At 41.2% G+C, this 20,360-nt stretch overlaps 1 pseudogene; it reads right to left on the reverse strand.

Annotated features, from left to right (window-relative positions):
• Nucleotides 1-18,911, reverse strand: part of LOC147573362 (uncharacterized) — a 35,013-nt pseudogene extending 16,102 nt beyond the window's left edge.
• Between the last annotated feature and the right edge of the window lie 1,449 nt (nucleotides 18,912-20,360).

Here is a 20,360-nt window from a genome sequence, read left to right on the forward strand (position 1 = left end):
GAGCGCAGAATTATTTTTTTAAGTATTTCTTTTTTTTAATTTAGTTTTTTATTTTTAATTTTTAAAATTTTTTTAAATATGAAATTTATTGTCAAATTGGTTTCCATGCAACACCCAGTGCTCATCCCAACAGGTGCCCTCCTCAATGCCCATCACCCAGCCTCCCCTCCCTCCCACCCCCCCATCAACCCTCAGTTTGTTCTCAGTTTTTAAGAGTCTCTTATGTTTTGTCTCCCTCCCTCTCTAACCTTTTTTTTTCCTTCCCCTCCCCCATGGTCTTCTGTTAAGTTTCTCAGGGTCCACATAAGAATGAAAACATATGGTATCTGTCTTTCTCTCTATGACTAATTTCACTTAGCATAACACTCTCCAGTTCCATCCATGGTGCTACAAAAGGCCATAATTCATTCTTTCTCATTGCCACGTAGTATTCCATTGTGTATATAAACCACAATTTCTTTATCCATTCATCAGTTGATGGACATTTAGGCTGTTTCCATAACTTGGCTATTGTTGAAAGTGCTGCTATAAACATTGGGGTCCAAGTGCCCCTGTGCATCAGTACTCCTGTATCCCTTGGGTAAATTCCTGGCAGTGCTATTGCTGGGTCATAGGGTAGATCTATTTTTAATTTTCTGAGGAACCTCCACACTGTTTTCCAGAGCGGCTGTACCAGTTTGCATTCCCACCAACAGTGCAAGAGGGTTCCCGTTTCTCCACATCCTCTCCAGCATGTATAGTCTCCTGATTTGTTCATTTTAGCCACTCTGACTGGCATGAGGTGGTATCTCAGTGTGGTTTTGATTTGTGTTTCCCTGATGAGGAGTGACATTGAGCATCTTTTCATGTTCCTGTTGGCCATCCGGATGTCTTCTTTTTTTTTTTTTTTTTTTTTTCCTTCTTTTCCAACGTTTTTATTTATTTTTGGGACAGAGAGAGACAGAGCATGAACGGGGGAGGAGCAGAGAGAGAGGGAGACACAGAATCGGAAACAGGCTACAGGCTCCGAGCCATCAGCCCAGAGCCTGATGCGGGGCTCGAACTCACGGACCGCGAGATCGTGACCTGGCTGAAGTCGGACGCTTAACCAACTGCGCCACCCAGGCGCCCCCGGATGTCTTCTTTAGAGAAGTGTCTATTCATGTCTTCTGCCCATTTCTTCACTGGATTATTTGTTTTTCGGGTGTGGAGTTTGGTGAGCTCTTTATAGATTTTGGATACTAGCCCTTTGTCCGATATGTCATTTGCAAATATGTTTTCCCATTCCGGTGGTTGCCTTTTAGTTTTGTTGATTGTTTCCTTTGCTGTGCAGAAGCTTTTTATCTTCATGAGGTCCCAATAGTTCATTTTTGCTTTTAACTCCCTTGCCTTTGGGGATGTGTCAAGTAAGAAATTGCTGCAGCTGAGGTCAGAGAGGTTTTTTCCTGCTTTCTCCTCTAGGATTTTGATGGTTTCCTGTCTCACATTCAAGTCCTTTATCCATTTTGAGGGTTTTTTTTGTGTGTGTGTGTTTTTTTTGTTTGTTTTTTTTTTTTGTTTTTTTTTTTTTTGTGAATGGTATAAGAAAGTGGTCTAGTTTCATCCTCCTGCATGTTGCTGTCCAGTTCTCCCAGCACCATTTGTTAAAGAGACTGTCTTTTTTCCATTGGATATTCTTTCCTGCTTTGTCAAAGATTAGTTGGCCATACTTTTGTGGGTCTAATTCTGGGGTTTCTATTCTATTCCACTGGTTTATGTGTCTGTTTTTGTGCCAATACCATGCTGTCTTGATTACAGCTTTGTAGTAGAGGCTAAAGTCTGGGATTGTGATGCTTCCTGCTTTGGTCTTCTTCAAAATTACTTTGGCTATTTGGGATCTTTTGTGGTTCTATACAAATTTTAGGATTGCTTATTCTAGCTTCGAGAAGAATGCCAATGCAATTTTGATTGGGATTGCATTGAATGTGTAGATAGCTTTGGGTAGTATTGACGTTTTGACAATATTTATTCTTCCAATCCATGAGCATGGAATGTTTTTCCATTTCTTTATGTCTTCTTCAATTTCCTTCATTAGCTTTCTATAGTTTTCAGCATACAGATCTTTTACATCTTTGGTTAGGTTTATTCCTAGGTATTTTATGCTTCTTGGTGCAATTGTGAATGGGATCAGTTTCTTTATTTGTCTTTCTGTTGCTTCATTATTAGTGTATAAGAATGCAACTGATTTCTGTACATTGATTTTGTATCCTGCGACTTTGCTGAATTCATGTATCAGTTCTAGCATACTTTTGGTGGAGTCTATCGGGTTTTCCATATATAATATCATGTCATCTGCAGAAAGTGAAAGCTTGACATCATCATTGCCAATTTTGATGACTTTGATTTCCTTTTGTTGTCTGATTGCTGATGCTAGCACTTCCAACACTATGTTAAACAACAGCGGTGAGAGTGGACATCCCTGTCGTGTTCCTGATCTCAGGGAAAAAGCTCTCAGTTTTTCCCCGTTGAGGATGATCTTAGCTGTGGGCTTTTCATAAATGGCTTTTATGATGTTTAAGTATGTTCCTTCTATACCAACTTTCTCGAGGGTTTTTATTAAGAAAGGATGCTGAATTTTGTCAAATGGTTTTTCTGTATCGATAGACAGGATCATATGGTTCTTATCTTTTCTTTTATTAATGTGATGTATCACATTGATTGATTTGCAAATGTTGAACCAGCCCTGCAGCCCAGGATCCCACTTGATCATGGTGTATAATTCTTTTTATATGCCGTTGAATTCGATTTGCTAGTATCTTATTGAGAATTTTTGCATCCATATTCATCAGGGATATTGGCCTAGAGTTCTCTTTTTTTGCTGGGTCTCTGTCTGGAATCAAAGTAATGCTGGCTTCATAGAATGGGTCTGGAAGTTTTTCTTCCCTTTCTATTTTTTGGAACAGCTTAAGAAGGATAGGTATTATCTCTGCTTTAAATGTCTGGTAGAATTCCCCTGGGAAGCCATCTGGTCCTAGACTCTTCTTTGTTGGGAGATTTTTGATAACTGATTCAATTTCTTCACTGGTTATGGGTCTGTTCAAGTTTTTGATTTCTTCCTGTTTGAGTTTTGGAAGTGTGTGGATGCTTAGGAATTTGTCCATTTCTTCCAGGTTGTCCAGTTTGTTGGCATATAATGTTTCATAGTATTCCCTGATAATTGCTTGTATTTCTGAGGGATTGGTTGTAATAATTCCATTTTCATTCATGGTTTTATCTATTTGGGTCATCTCCCTTTTCTTTTTGAGAAGCCTGGCTAGAGGTTTATCAATTTTGTTTATTTTTTCAAAAAACAAACTCTTGGTTTCATTGATCTGCTCTACAGTTTTTTTAGATTCTAAATTATTTATTTCTGCTCTGATCTTTATTATTTCTCTTTTTCTGCTGGGTTTGGGGTGTCTTTGCTGTTCTGCTTCCATTTCCTTTAGGTGTGCTGTTAGATTTTGTATTTGGGATTTTTCTTGTTTCTTCAGATAGGCCTGGATTGCAATGTATTTTCCTCTCAGGACTGCCTTCGCTGCATCCCAAAGCATTTGGATTGTTGTATTTTCATTTTCATTTGTTTCCATGTATTTTTTAATTTCTTTTCTAATTGCCTGGTTGACCCATTCATTCTTTAGTAGGGTGTTCTTTAACCTCCATGCTTTTGGAGGTTTTCCAGACTTTTTCCTGTCGTTGATTTCAAGCTTCATAGCCTTGTGGTCTGAAGGTATACATGGTATGATCTCAATTCTTTTATACTTAAGAAGGGCTGTTTTGTGATCCAGTATGTGATCTATCTTGGAGAATGTTCCATGTGCACTGAAGAAGAAAGTATATTCTGTTGCTGTGGGATGCAGAGTTCTAAATATATCTGTCAAGTCCATCTGGTCCAATGTATCATTCAGGGCCCTTGTTTCTTGATCCTGTGTGTAGATGATCTATCCATTGTTGTAAGTGAAGTATTAAAGTCCCCTGCCATTACCACATTATTATCAATAAGGTTGCTTATGTTTGTGATTAATTGTTTTATATATTTGGGGGCTCTCGTATTCAGCGCATAGACATTTATAATTGTTAGCTCTTCCTGATGGATAGACCCTGTAATTATTATATAATGCCCTGCTTCATCTCTTGTTACAACCTTTAATTTAAAGTCTAGTTTGTCTGGTATAAGTATGGTTACTCCAGCTTTCTTTTGACTTCCAGTAGCATGCTAGGTAGTTCTCCATCCCCTCACTTTCAATATGAAGGTGTCCTCAGGTCTAAAAGGAGTCTCTTATAGACAGCAAATAGATGGGTCTTGTTTTTTTATCCATTCTGATACCCTATGTCTTTTGGTTGGAGCATTTAGTCCATTTACATTCAGTGTTATTATTGAAAGATATGGGTTTAGAGTCATTGTGATGTCTGTAGGTTTCATGCTTGTAGTGGTGTCTCTGGTACTTTGTGGTCCTTGCAACATTTCACTCACAGAATCCCCCTTAGGATCTCTCGTAGGGCTGGTTTAGTGGTGATGAATTCCTTCAGTTTTTGTTTGTTTGGGAAGACCTTTATCTCTCCTTCTACTCTGAATGACAGACTTGCTGGATAAAGGATTCTCAGCTGCATATTTTTTCTGTGCATCACATTGAATATTTCCTGTCATTCCTTTCTGGCCTGCCATATAGGTCTCCCTTTATAAGTTAGAGCGTGTTTATCCCTAGCTGCTTTCAGAATTTTCTCTTTATCCTTGTATTTTGCCAGTTTCACTATGATATGTCGTGCAGAAGATCGATTCAAGTTACGTCTGAAGGGAGTTCTCTGTGCCTCTTGGATTTCAATGCCTGTTTCCTTCCCCAGATCAGGGAAGTTCTCAGCTATGATTTGTTCAAGTACACCTTCAGCCCCTTTCTCTCTCTCTTCTCCTGGAATTCCAATGATATGGATATTGTTCCATTTGATTGCATCACTTAGTTCTCTAATTCTCCCCTCATACTCCTGGATTTTTTAATCTCTCTTTTTCTCAGCTTCCTCTTTTTCCATAATTTTGTCTTCTAATTCACCCATTCTCTCCTCTGCCTCTTCAATCCGAGCTGCGGTTGCCTCCATTTTATTTTGCACCTCATTTATAGCATTTTTTAGCTCCTCATGACTGTTTCTTAGTCCCTTGATCTCTATAGCAATAGATTCTCTGCTGTCCTCTCTACTTTTTTCAAGCCCAGCGATTAATTTTATGACTATTATTCTAAATTCTTGTTCCGTTATATTGCTTAAATCGTTTTTGATCAATTCGTTAGCTGTTGCTACTTCCTGGAGTTTCCTTTGAGGAGAATTCTTCCGTTTTGTCATTTTGAGTAGTCCCTGCGGTGGCTCCAAACTGTCTGGAGTAACTTGCGTTGGTGGGCGGGGCCACAGTCAGACCCGATGTCTGTCCCCAGCCCACCGCTGGGGCCACAGTCAGACTGGTGTGTACCTTATCTTCCCCTCTCCCAGGTGCAGGACTCACTGTGGAGTGGTGTGGCCCCTGTCTGGGCTACTTGCACACTCCCAGGCTTGTGGTGCTGCTTTGATGGGATCTGGTGTATTAGTCGGGGTGGATCCGCAAGGTGCACAGGGAAGGGAGGGGCCCAGCAGCACCGGGAGGGAGGCAGGCAGATCCGTGGGAGGGATGGATCCACAGGAGCACAGCGTTGGGTGTTTGCGCTGTGCAAGCAAGTTCAGTGCCGGGAACTGGTTCCCTTTGGGATTTTGGCTGGGGGGTGGGAGAGGGAGATGGCGCTGGCGAGCGCCTTTGTTCCCTGCCGACCTGAGTTCTGTCTTCAGGGGCTCAACACCTCTCCCTCCTGTTGTCCTCTCGCCCTCCCGCTCTCCCAGTAGAGCTGTTGACTTTTAACATTCCAGATGTTAAGTCCCTCTGGCTGTCAGAACTCACACAGTCCGGCCCCTCCACTTTTGCCAGCCAGACTCGGGGTCTCTGCCTTGCAGGGCGGGCTGCCCCTCCACCGGCCGGCCCCCTCCCGCCAGTCCAGGTAGCGCGCACCGTCTCTCCGCCCTTCCTACCCTCTTCCGTGGTCCTTTGTCTACACTTGGCTCCAGAGAGTCCGTTCTGCTAGTCTTCTGGTGGTTTTCTGGGTTATTTAGGCAGATGTGGGTGGAATCTAAGTGATCAGCAGGACGCGGTTGCTGCCATCTTCTCCCCATCCAATCCCCTAATTTTTTAAGTAAGCTCCACGCCCAGTGTGAGGCTTGAACTCATGGCCCCAAGATCAAGAGTCACATGCTCCACCAAGCTAGCCAGCCAGGTGCCCCTGGACCATGGGATCTTTTGATTTCCATCTTAGTTGAAGAACTTCTCCTTGATACAAAATCAAGGCTAATGTAGTTGGGTAGGCAGGCCAGTGTCTTGATGGGATATCATTCCAGTTGCAAACCAGTGCTTTGAGGAATTAAAATAACTGTACTGGTCTTACAAATCGAGTCTTTACAAGAACAGAAATGTGGCCATAGACACATTTTAAAGCAAACCCATCCTCTTTACCAATCTCCAGACTTCCCCAGTTCATTTCCAAAGACTTGCAAATATTGTGAAAGAGTGGGATTTAGGAAACAAAAGCCCTCCTTGGAGGAACTTTTATCTTTTCTCTGTGCCTTTGACATGTCATCGTAGGCACCCAGAGCCAGCTTTGAAATGCAAACTTCAGGGAGGTATTTCTTGTCCAAAAAACAAAAAACTACTCAGGTGGATGAAAAATCTTTAAGTCTTTCCCTCAATTATTAGTAAAAGCTTCAGCCATCTGAGCAGGTAAACTTATTTTATCTGTCAGAAACACAATTTGGATCCAACTGTTAACTTGTTTGTTTGTTTATAAAGTACAACTATCCCCACAGTCTATTTTATTTTATTATTTATTTATTTATTTATTTATTTATTTATTTATTTATTAACGTTTCTTTATTTTTGAGAGAGAGAGAGAGAGAGAGAGTGAGAGACAGAGCATAAACAGGGGAGGGGCGGAGAGACAGGCAAACAGAATCCAAAGCAGGCTCTAGGCTCCAAGCTGTCAGCACAGAGCCCAACATGGGGCTCAAACTCATGGACAGTGAGATCATGACCTAAGCCAAAATCAAATGCTTAACAGACTGAGCCACCTAGGCGCCCCCAACTGTTCTTTTATAAACTAGTGAGGTTTGCATTACTGTACTTGTATCCCGGCTAAAATTTTAAAATGAAAGTGATAAGATCTGAGTCTATATACATTTCTGTATTTTTATGTATATATACTATAGATATGTGATATTTTTCTACCCCTGGACTGTATAACCTATAACCAAAATTGATTTGTAAAGAGTTCTACTAGATTGGCTTAAAGACAAATTAACATTTACATAAATTAAGTACACTTTCAGAAATATAGAAATGAACCCAAATGTTTTTTCAATTTAATGGGATCTAGGATAATCACAAAATAAAACCTAGTTTTAATTTGTTGGTTTAATTAAAACAGGCATATCTTTAGAGTTATCAGCATTGAATATAATATTTTCATTTTATTTAGTTTAATGAAAGTCAGGTTATCTCTATAATAAATTTGTCAGCCAAAAAGATAAGGTGATGGTTAGCTGTTTAATGTCTCATGAAATTTTTACGAGTAGTCTGAGAATAGTACTTAAGAACAATAGATAGAAGTAAGATAAAAGTTTATTATAAAGAAACTTTTCAACAATAATGAGTCTTTATGGTATGCCTATCTAAAAATAGTTTCCAAAGTCCTTTTGGTAACTTGAAACCTTAAAGTTATACTGAAATAAGTTAAAGGGGGAATATTTATTGAATATCTAGATCGTTTCCCAAAAAGACAAAATACCAAAACATTAATTACTGGACATAGGCTTATCTACTCTTTGGTTTCCTTTTACGGAGGAACTAAAGATACTCGGGTCTATTAGTAAACATGTTTTGTGCCACATGGAAAAGTTTATTACAGGGAAGAATATACTTCTAGAAATTGTGAAATGTATTTTTATAAATTTGCCAATCCACAGAATGCTGGTGCAACAGTCTACCATTGCTTTCTTCTTAGTTTTCACTGGAATTAAGGATTCTAAGGACAAAGAACTCTTATCAATATATGTAGTTAAAACTACTTGGAGGGCACCTCGGTGACTCAGTCAGTTAAGCATCCAACTTCGGCTCAGGTCATGATCTCACGGTTTGTGAGCTTGAGACCTGTGTCAGGCTGTCTGCTGTCAGCTCAGAGCCCGCTTTGGATCCTCTGTCCCCCCCTCTCTCTGCCCCTCTCCTTCTCTCAAAAATAAACATTAAAAAAAAAAACCACTTAGAAATATTAAATATGAGAACAACTGCATACAAAAAATAGGTAAGCAAAGTAGAATGAGTGTTTGTTCGAGAATTAGAAACAGGAAAAACACCCAGACAGAATCAGAATGGGTCTGAAAAAGTTGTAGAAGGTTTACAGGAAACAAATCTTGGAAATGGAATTTTATGTTTGGCCAGACTAACTAAAATGGGAATGAGTTTACTTAAGTTTTTAAAGAATGATTTTATTTTAATTTTTTTAATGTTTATTTATTTTGAGAGAGAGAGAGACCATGAGCAGGGGCTGGGCAGAGGGAGAGAGAAAATCTTTAATTTTTTTTTATTTTTTAATGTTTATTTGTTTTTGAGAGAGAGATAGACAGAGTGTGAATGGGGGAGGGGCAGAGAGAGGGAGACACAGAATCTGAAGCAGGCTCCAGGCTCTGAGCACAGAGCCCGACGCCAGGCTCTAACCCAGAACTGTGAGATCATGACCCGAGTCAAAGTCAGACGCTTAACTGACTGAGCCACCCAGGCACCCAGGGAAAGAGAAAATCTTAAGCAGGTTCCAGCTCAATGCAGAGCCCAACATGGGGCTCGATCTTAGGACAGTGAGATCATGACCTGAGCCAAAATCAAGAGTCAGACCCTCAACCAACTGAGCCACCCAGACGCTCCAAGAATGAATTTTATTTATTTATTTGTTTGTTTGTTTGTTTATTATGTTTATTTATTTTTGAGAGAGACAGAGTGCAGGCAGAGGGGAGGCAGAGAAGAGACATAGAATCTGAAGCAGAGTCCAGGCTCCAAGCTGTCAGCACAGAGCCGGAAGCGGAGCTCGAGCCCACAAGCTGTGAGATCATGACCTGAGCTGAAGTCAGATGCTTACCCTTAGGCTGAGCCACCCAGGCGTCCCCAAGAATGAGTTTTAATATCAGAAGTATACTTGTAGAATATTAGAATTTAGTTTTCTCTCTGTTAAAAGGACTAAGTTTTCCTGGACTATTAGTCTGCGCTTGGTAAGAGATTGTGAAAGGTGTTTTTTTACCTTTTGGGTAACCTACCTGGAAAGCAAAGATTCCATGTCTTACCAAAATAATTTACTGTGCTTCACATTGTCTATTGTCATGTTAGTGAAATAGATAAATATAACTTCATAATGATCTGAGATCCTATGTAGGCCAATGTTGGCATCTTTGGGCACTCTGGCAACTTCCCCAAATCATGTTCTCAATGGAGTTTTTTGATCTCAAAATAACTTTGAGATGTGAGGGTCCCTGTGCACACATGCACATGCGTGTGCACAGAGTCAGGGAGGGGCAGAGAGAGGGAGAGAGAGAATCCCAAGCAGACGTTCAACCAACTGAGCCATCCAGATGCGCCAAAGACTTCTATTTTTTTTTTTCAAAAATTTTTTATGTTTATTTATTTTTGAGAGAGACAGAGCATGGGCAGGGGAGGAGCAGAGAGAGAGGGAGACGCAGAATCCAAAGTAGGCTCCAGGCTCTGAGCTGTCAACACAGAGCTCCACGTGAAGCTTGAGCTCACAGACTGCGAGATCATGACTGAGCTGAAGTTGGACCTTCAACCGACTGAGCCACCCAGGCACCCCTGCCCCCAGGACTTCTGTTAAGTTAAGTTATCTAGATTGACACTCCCCAACCCCTTTGGACTCTTGCAAGATTGGAAAAGTGAGGCTTCGAGCGGGAGACTTCAGGATAAGGCAGGTAGGCCCAAGTAATTCATTTTTACAGTGAAAGGTTGGCTCTTTTCATCCTGGTTATGAATGGCTGACGTGCCTGCCATATCTCAGTCTGGACCACTCTTGTTCATGCCCAATGTGTGTAAGATAACTGATCAGTTCCTAGAATAGTCGGTAGCGGATTCCCTGACCAGTTTCGTTTTCGATGATCCATGTTTTTTGGCCCAAAGATTGAGCATTCTTGGTTGATGCCAAATCATGTTCATCGTATCATTAGCACAATACAGATTGATTAGAGAAGTTACCCTCCTTAACACTCTCCATGCTGATGATTCAGCCTGTGGAGCTGCCGTTGTGCAGTCAGGCGGGGCGATCACCGGGACAAATATCCCAGAAACCACCTGGTTGAGTGCTTTTTGTAAATGAGCTCCCGGAGGCAGAACAGACTTGTCTGCGGACCATAAATGAACTAATAATCAACCTGACCACTTAGAATGGAAGGAGTGGGGAAGACAGTGTGAAAGACCCTCCACAGCTTACCTGTCTCTGGTCCAGTCTTGTGATGGTGGCATTAGCTCCGTAAGCGTTGCAGGATTCGACCACGTAATGTGGACTGAGCCCCAGCACATGGCAGGTCTCCCCCATGGGAGCCATCAGCCACCACAATGATTTTGGGCCAGCCTAGCACTACACCCTTCCTCATCAAATCAGCTGTAAACTAAGATACAAAGTGAGCAGCGTTTGCACAAACATGTACCCATCACACGGATGGTTTCTGTTGATGACTGAGGTGGTGGCAAGCAAACATACTTCGCTGTTCTGTTTGCTGTTGCTGCTGCTACAAGTATTCACGATGTTATCATTCACATAATTATCTCAACGCTTAGAATCATAGCTGCAATTTAGGACCTATCTATTATTCTAGGGATGAACTAAGAGTTGTAGGTGTATGCTGGCATTCAGCGTCGACAGTTCTATGAGGTGGGTGTTCTTGTTAAGTCCATTTTATAGATGAGAAAAACAGGGATTGGAGAAGTGAACTTACTGTCCAATATCAAAGAGCTAGTACGTGGCAGTCCTAACTGAACACAGGTCTCCTACTTCAAAGCTCACGGAGTTTGTTTTGTTTTGGTTTTTTTGCCACTCCTCCGGTAGGTACTAGAGAGGCAGAAGGGAATACAACATAGTGTCTGCCCTCAAACCTAGAAGGTTACATGACTCATTTGCAGAAATTATTGTCAGAGTAGAATGTCATCTTTTGCCCACTTTTAAGTAGCGTTGTCTTTTTATTGTTGAATTCTAAAGAGTTCTATGTATATCCTAGCTACAAACCAGATACATGATTTGCAGAGATTTTATCCCATTCTGTTGATTGCCTTTTTTTTTTTTTAGTGGTTTCCTTTCAAGCGCAGACATTTTAATTTTGATGATGAAGTGTGATTTGTCCTTTTTTTTTCTCTTGTTGCTTGAACCATTGCCTAACCCAAAGTCACAAAGACTTACACCTATGATTTCTTCTAAGAGTTTTATAGTTTGAGCTCTGACATTTAGAGATTGGACCCATTTTGAGTTGACTTTGGTACATAGTAGGAGGAAAGGCTCCAAACTGATTCTAATTCATATAGCTATCCAGTGGTCCCAGTATCATTTATTGAAAAGATTATTTTTCCCCATTGAATGCTCTTGGCACCCTTGACAAAAGTCAATTGCCCGTAAATATACAAGCTTATTGTTGGACTCTCAATTTATTCCATTGTTCTATATCTGTCCTCATGCCAGTGTCATGCTGCCTTGATTACTCTAGCTTTGTAGCAACTTTTGAAGTTGGGATGTGTGAGTTCTCTAATTTTTTGTTTTGTTTTGTTTTGTTTCTAGATTGTTTTGTCGACTCTGGTTTCATGTACTTCTATATGAATTTTAGGATCAAGCTTGTCATTTTCTATATGTCTTATGTCTTTTTATTTCTGCCAAGAAGCCAGCTTGGAGTTTGATCCTGATAGCATTGGTTCCCTGGATCAATTTGTGGCTTCTGGGAAGGGCTCACTCGGTGTCAAGCCCTATGCTAAGCATTTCACTGGCATTATATGACTGCATCCTCCAAGAACCTTATGATATATATAGGTACAGTGACCATGCCCATTTTATACTTGAGGACAGTGAGGCTTTTAGAGTGTCATAAGTCAGGTTTCTCGAGAAATAGATTCAGAGACAAGATTTTCATGCAGCGGGTTCACTGAGGTGGGTCCGCAGGCTTAACATCTGGAGGGCAGGAGGGAAGCCGTGTTGGGTGGAGAGAGCAGTTGAAATGAGATGCGGTTACAACAGAGGTCTCAGCCGATCCCAGAACTGAGGCAAGACTCCATAGTTTTAGAAATAAACTCTAGGAAGCTAAAGCTACAGCTTCGCCTCACTAACTGTGTTTAGTGAAAGTGTGGATGCTGTCTCGGTGGTCTGGGCTCACTGAGGTAGAATCTTTCTGATGGCCGTCCCTGCTCCTCAGTTCACCTGACTTCCAGAAGAGGAGCCTGTAAACACTCTCTTTCCCAGCAATTGACATGTGAAATGCAAAGAGTCTGAGCACTTTAATAAGGACTCATCTTTCCTTGACTGTCAGCATGGCAAGCCTACAAATCTTGTACTCTGGGAGCTTTAGGTTGCTTTTCAGGGCACAGCTGAGTCTCCACAATCAATACAATTTAACCATTTGCTCATGTTTTGCCAGAAGTCCGTAATGCGTTGACAAACATCTGATATATGGCTACAAAATTTAGATTTAGAGTTCCAACAGATCGAAATAGACGATTCTCAACTTGAGCTTCTAAGGCCCCTGAAATGGTTAGTGTATGTGAATATATGTGTTTTATGGGAGGAAGACTCAAGCTTCCCTGGTAGACTTCATAACCCCCCACAAAATACAGGACCATTGGTTTAAAAAAAACAAACCCAAACTCTCCCCCCACCTTTTTTTTTTTTTTTCATTTATATATCCACTTCTTGGTTTTTCCTGATCTTGCTGAAAATTGGTCTTGGGTTGATAATCTGGATCTCTGGCGTGCCGTAAGGATAACAAGATGGAAAATCGCAATCCATCATACTACCATGCATCTGGTAATTAAACCATACCCCGGTGGCCCAACTCTAGTCTTTTCTGCTCATCAGAGAGTTGGGCATTGTGCTGAGAGCTTTTGCCTTGCTTTAAAATACTTGTTTGCGTTTTCATCTATCCCACAAATATTTCTATACTGTATTATACTAGGCGATTTGCAGAGTCTATGTGGTATACAAAAGGTTACCTATAATCTCAATAGCCTTCAGTCTGTTTGAGACTTAAATAGAAGGAAGGGGAAGTGACATTTATTGAGCATTTTTGTTTTGTCAGGAGGCTAAAAGCATATATTATCCTGTTTGCCTCTCAACAATCTGAGGTTGCTATTGTCCATCCCCTCAACTGACAATTCTTTTTATGAACCAGAAGACCAAGGCTCAGAGAATTTGAAGAATTTGTCCTTAGTCACATAGAAAATGAGTGGTGAAGCATATTTAAGAAATGCCATGCATACACTTGTTCTTGCTTATACATCGGGGCTCTTCCTCTTTTCTCTTGTAAGGGATTCTCAGTGAGTGGTCAAGCAAGACCCTAGAAGTTCCTTTTAACTTTAAGCATGGGAGAGGAGGACTGTTCCTATCCCAGCAACAACAGTATCAAAGGAGGATGAGGGAGAGAAGACAGAGCTGAAATAAGGGCTCTCCACTTTACCCCGTTTCCCCACCCCGTTTGTTTGAAAGGAGAGGTCAACTCTGACTAGCATGGAATAATTTTCAGAGTTGAGAGGTCTGGGAAGAATAGTTAGGCTTCCTTCTTTTTCCTGGAAAGGAAACTGAAGTGAGGAGATTATCAATGCCTCTCAGATGATTTAATAGAGTATTCCATCCTTGTGGTCTTCTCAGGCTGCCTTCACATGATAGCATATTCACAAGATAGCATGAAAGCATATTTCTGTCCCTGCTGCCTCTGTAGTCCTAACTTTCAAGTCTAACACTAAGAATGCATGATTATTTGCTGTGTACTAAGCACACATGCTATGTGTTTGTGGGAATAAAACTACTACGTTCTGCATATGTTTCCACTTAGTGGATTATACTAGAAACACCCCAAAGGTGCATGGTCTGCATAGGGAGACCTCAGAACAGGGATACCCCAACGCTCAGTGTCAGGAAACTGACCAGTGCTAGCTAAATGTCTACTTCATGCCATACATTGCACTTGACATATCCACACACCTTATTCCATTTCATCTCCAACAATAATCCTTTGAGCTTTGTCCAAGGATATCCAATTTTTAGTGGAGGACACTGAGTACCTGAGAAGTTAAGAAATTTCTTTTATTTCATCTGGTAATTAGTCATTGGTGGAGCCCACGTGTGAGATCAGGTTGACGAATCCTACTTTCCCCCTCTACGTGGATGCTTGTCCTAGCAGGTTAGCACACAGGGATTGGGATCTGAGCACCAGGCTACAGGGGAGCTGAGAATGCTCTCCAGGGGCTTGGCTTTTATTCTGTGCCCCTTGGGGAATCCAGCAGATACTCAGGGTGGAGTATGTGTGTGTGGGTATGGGTGTCATCTTCTCTACAGTTGGGAAAATGTGCTCACGATGGATGAAGAACAAAATAAAGCTAACATCCATTGCATACTTATGGACATCTGCTAAGGAGCCTATGGACATTGTCTAATTCAACTGTCATAATGACCAATAGAGGCAGGTACAGACCTACAGATAAGAAGATGAACCTTGTAGAAGTTAACTTGCCCCAGTTAACTAAGCAAGTTTGCTAGTTAACTAGCAAGTTAGGAACCTTACTTTGTACCTAGGTCTGACTGACCTCAGAGCCTTAATCACTTTGTTGCTTTGCATCTAATATCAAGAGCAATTATTCTTTCTGTACCCAACATCCCAGCCTCTGCTAAACTGCAAAAACCTTTTATTTCTGGGCAGTTCAGTTAAGTAAGTTTTATTGCCTAATGTCAGAGTGCTTTCTTTTTTTATATTTTTTTTAAATTTTTTTAACGTTTATTTTTGAGACCGAGAGAGACAGCATGAACGGGGGAGGGTCAGAGAGAGGGAGAAACAGAATCCAAAACAGGCTCTAGGCTCTGAGCGGTCAGCACAGAGCCTGATGCGGGGCTCGAACCCACGGACCGTGAGATCATGACCTGAGCCGAAGTCGGACGCATAACCGACCGAGCCACCCAGGCGCCCCAGAGCTCTTTCATTTAGAGAGCTGCCAACTTGAGATAACCTCCCTCTTTAGTTTGTTGTTGGTTAGTCATTCACTGGGGCTGCTGTTAATTTTAATTAGTTGTTTGACCTTTGACCACTATAAAGTTCATCTGATTAAAAAATATTTTCTTAACATAGAAAATTGCCAACAAATACCAAAAGCTCTAGGTCAGCCAGGCCAGACATGCTTGAATAAATAACCACAGAGCTTATAAAATGTCTGCCTATGCCCTTGACATTTGTAGAGAGATATTTATGACCCCAACACAATCTTTACTATCATTGGGTTATTGCTAACATACCGATCTTAACTTGCCCACGAGCTTTGATTTTTCCAATGGCAAATTTTGCACCTTATGCTTTTCACATTTTCTGCATTACTGGTACTACACAGATCTCATCCCAATTAAGATACACACACACACACACACACACACACACACATCTATGTATACTTCCTCAGCAAAGAAAGCTAATGCCATGTTAATGGTACTCTATAATACAGAAAGGATGGGGAGAGGGGGCTGCAAAGACAGCAGAAAGAATGTAAATTAAGCATAAAAGAAGATTTCCACCTTGTTGGAAATTGGAGACGTCTAATGAAGTTTCAAATTGTTATTTGGGAAGAACGTCCTTCTTGGAAGATGCCTAGAAGTAGGGTCAATTTCTTTGGTAATTCTTGGATTTAGGAAAAGACTCTTGGATTTTGTAAGTTTTCCTACAAATCCATATATCCATATATTCTTTACTTAAATCTCTTGATTGAGCTCTTATTCTTTGGTGGTGTACAGATTGCTAGGCGGAAGTAACTTGGTGGAAAATACTTGAAAGAATTGAAAGGAGGGAAGAATAAGTATGATACTTAGCTTCTGGTCAGAATTTTCTCATTAAATTTATACACGTATAGACTGTTTTTCCTCCACTATTTTGAGGTTGAGCTTCCATGGTTATAACCTTCTCCCTATGTTGTAAGTTGGGGTGGAAGCTGGTCTCTGGGGGCTAGATCCATGTTACTGGCAAAATAAAAAGTTCTTAAGACCTAGTCTCTGCTTCACGTGATTATTTTTCCCTTTCTCTGTAGCTGCACTGTGGTTGTTAAAAATGTCTTTGTTTTTTCTACAAAGTGGGCTCCAACTTAGGTCAATGGAAATCTTGGTTACTGAAATATTAAGCTCTCAAGTGAGTCGGGGGGTATAACTGTCAAATGTGTTTGACAAGCACAAAAGTATCAAAATAAGTTGGTCCATTAAAGTCCACTTACATATATAAGACATTTTCCTCAATTTAAAAGTAATATATCTGCTCATTTTAGAAAGTGTGTAAAAGAGGGAAAACACAAAGAAGAAAATAAAATTCACCCATAAAATCCTTCATCCAGAAGTAACAGCTTATTAACAATTTAATGCATTCCTTTTCAATCTCATGTGCTTGCTAATGGCTGTGTGTCTAAAAATCTACAATAGTGTCTGCTTTGTTGTAAACTTAGTAACTATTTGTGGTATGTGAACAGGATGATTTATGTGACCAGAGTCTGTTTGGGTTTTGACTACTGTGAATGTTCTGTCAGTTATAGCTATAAGCAACATTAATCTCTTCTGAGTTATTCCTGCTTGGTACTTGATTTCCTTTGGGTGTTTGACCTTGAGAGCCTGCTCTCCAGATTTATCTACATAAATATGATAGTACATGTTAAGGGTGCTAATAGCTTAATTAGATAATATAGCCCCATGCTAATGTTAATATTAATTTTAACCTGTAGTATGCCCTCAGAAGGGAGTGGTACCATGTGGTGTTAGAGAACGGACCCTGAAGCCATGCAGATATGGATTTTAATCATGACTCATTACCTTCCACCTTTGCGGCCTCAACAAATTACTTAATCTCTTCGAGCCTCAATTTCCCCATTGCTAAAATGACATCGTAAAAACACATATCCTATGGTTATTGTGAGATGAACATATGTACAAGGAAAAAAATCACTAAATAAATTTGAATGGCCCACACTGGGACTCAGAAAATTCTTTTTTTTAAATGAAAAAAAAATTGTTTTAAGAAAATTCTTGGGGTGCCTAGGTGGCTCAGTCAGTTAAGTGTCTGACTCTTGATTTTGGCTCAGGTCATGATCTCATGGTTTGTGGGTTTGAGACCTGTGTCAGACTCTGTGCTGACAGTGCAGAGCTTATTTGGGATTCTCTCTCTCTCTCTCTCTCTCTCTCTCTCTCTCTCCCTCTCTCTGCCCCTTTGCTACTCATGATCTCTCTCTCTCTCTCTCTCTCTCTCTCTCTCTCTTTCTCATAAACATTAAAACTATTCTTTAAAGAACACATGGCTTGGGGCGCCTGGGTGGCTCAGTCAGTTGAGCATCCAACTTTGGCTCAGGTCATGATCTCATGGTTCACCAGTTCAAGCCCCACGTGGAGCTCTGTGCTGACGGCTCAGAGGCTGGAGCCTGCTTTGGATTCTGTGTCTCCCTCTCTCTGCCCTTCCCCCACTCACACTCTGTCTCTCAAAAATGAATAAAAACACTTAAAAAAAAAAAACATGGCTTGTGCCATGTAAATTTTTATAAGTGGAAAAGCCATACTGTTATAAGGTTAAATAGTACCCTAGATTTTTTTTTCCCCAAATGAACCATGCTAAAAGATGACAAATATTAAAATTGAGCATTCAGTCTTCAAAGAGAAACTCTAGGGCTGATGGGCTGATTTGGGTTGCTCATTCTGGCTAAATCTACACCTTGGAAAATTACTGTCATTTTAATCTTCTTCTCCTTGTTCTTTGAATACTCAGGAAATTTCTTTTCTCAGAGCCACGTGTCATTTGATTTTTGAGCATTTGCTTCTAAAAAGATGAGGCCCCTTTTATCTTAAGTTCTTGGAAATCAGTTTGCAGCTGGTGATAATTTTCACTTTCTAAGCCTCTCCTATAAGTAAGACTGCCATGCCCTTCTACCTGCACTGTCTCATAAAATTGCCACATAAACTTTAATGAAGTAAGGGTATTATTCCACTTTCTAGCTATCTTCAAATGTTATAGAATTGCTTTCTGTCTGTCAAAAAGCTGATTTGGCAAGAAAAGAAGACAGCAGTGTCCATCAGTTGTCACTGGCCCCCTGTGGTCAGCTGGTGTTGGAGCTGGGGGTGGTCGAGAGGCTAAGTCAGGGGCGATATGTTTTCCCAGGCCTCTCCTCACCTTGGTGCGCAGGGGAAGGCAGAGACTAGGCCGCTGCCCCTTCCTCTCCAGGAGGCTGAGGAGGGGCTCCTGGAAGGCGCCAGTAGTGAAAAAGTGACCATTGCGCCAACAGCCCTCCATTTTGCCGAAATCCACCCCTCTCGGCCAGAGGTAGAGGACATTGGCGGGGTCCAGAGCAATCTGCTGCGGGCGCCCCTGCGGCGAGCCCCACGAGTGCGTCCTGCGGGGTCAGCTTCAGCACCCGCGCGAGCGGACAGCGACGAGTGCCGCGTCAGCCCCACCGGCCTGGGCCCGACCACCAGCAGAGCCGAGCAGGCGCGCTGCCTCCGCGGCCGGTCCGCTGCCGCCGCGACCGCCACCAAAAGCAGCCCTGCCAGCCGCGTGCCCAGCACCGTGTTCGGCGCCGAGGCACTGCTGTTGGGCCCCGTGGTCCCCGCGCCCATCCCTTCCAGGGATCTTGCGCTGCTGCAACCACTACGCTACCCCGGGGCAGGGCCCCTCCCCTCCAGGCTGCACACACCGCCCACCCCCCCCTCCCCGCCCCTTGACACCTCTCTCCGGCTTCTGGGGTGTCCCAAACACGTAAATAGTTCCAGAAGTGGTTGCTGATAAGTATACCCCTTCATCGGGCTCAAGGCCGTGGTCACCCTTAGACATCCTGATGTCACCTCTTGAGACCTTCTAAAGCCTTGTTGTTTTACCCCCACTGTATTTCAGAACAGGTTTGTCGTTGTTTGTCATTCTGTTCTTTTGGTAACTTTTCAGTTTAATGCCGGTCTCCTCTATGTTTTTGTTCTTTACTGTAGGCCCAGTTCTTAGCACACCTTGCCATTTGTGTAACCCAAATGAGTATACCAGATGTAATAATAATGTTACCTGCTACGCGTGAGGCTTCTTACCAGTGCTGCCCGTCTGGCGCCAGCATCTGGGTTTTTAAAATTTATTTATTTTTAACTCAGTAGAATAATGAATGTTTGTCACATGAACCATTACCAAAAAAAAAAAAAAATTTGAACTGTTTATTTTTAATCCTCACAGTTTTATGAGTTAAATATTATGGATATTATGAACATTATTGTTTTACCCTGGTTTATTTACAGATTGGTGAAGTATTCAGACAGGTAAGATGACATCTTCCAGGTCACAAAGCTAGTGAGCACATAAATGCTGGTATTCAAACCCAGGACAGACTGACTCCAAAGTTAGTGGCATTTACAGGGCCTGCTTTTGCTTAAGTGTGTACCAACTTTTTAGAAAGCAACTTAGCGCCATGTTGGAAAGTGTCTAAAGTTATTCCTACCCTTTGATTCAGTAATTCCACTCTGAAAATCTGTATTAACAAGGCAGGAAAATCCAAAGTCAAGAAGAAGAAGAAAAAATCACCACAAAGATGTTAATTACAGCATTGTTTACAGAAAAAGAAAAATTAAAAGCAAAATTTCCATTTATTTAAATAAATATAAAACATTTATATTTAGTTGTTCAAGCAAAATTCCAATCAAAAATGTGTTTGGAAAATTGCAATCATGTATGTCCTCAAAGAATAACACACTGGAATATTATAGAACCATGGAAAGTACGTTATGAAAAGGCTAGGAAAATGGTTATATTTATAAGTAAAATAAAGCAGGATATAACATTGGTTAATGAAGTATTCTCTACAACTTTGCATGGGTGTTGGTGGAATTAGACCCTGCTGGATATATATGCCCAATAAATATTAAATGGATAAATAAATGAAAAAGACTGAGATAAGGGATAATTTCTAAAATGTTTTTTCTACTCTTCAATTTTTTTCGTTAAAAAAATTTTTTTTAATGTTTATTTATTTTTGAGAGACAGAGTGTGAGGAGGGGGGAAGGGCAGAGAGAGGGGAAGACATAGAATCTGAA

Source organism: Puma concolor, chromosome E2 (genome assembly GCF_028749965.1).
Source record: "Puma concolor isolate L17-30 chromosome E2, mPumCon1.1.hap2, whole genome shotgun sequence".
In the NCBI taxonomy this organism is placed as follows: domain Eukaryota; kingdom Metazoa; phylum Chordata; class Mammalia; order Carnivora; family Felidae; genus Puma; species Puma concolor.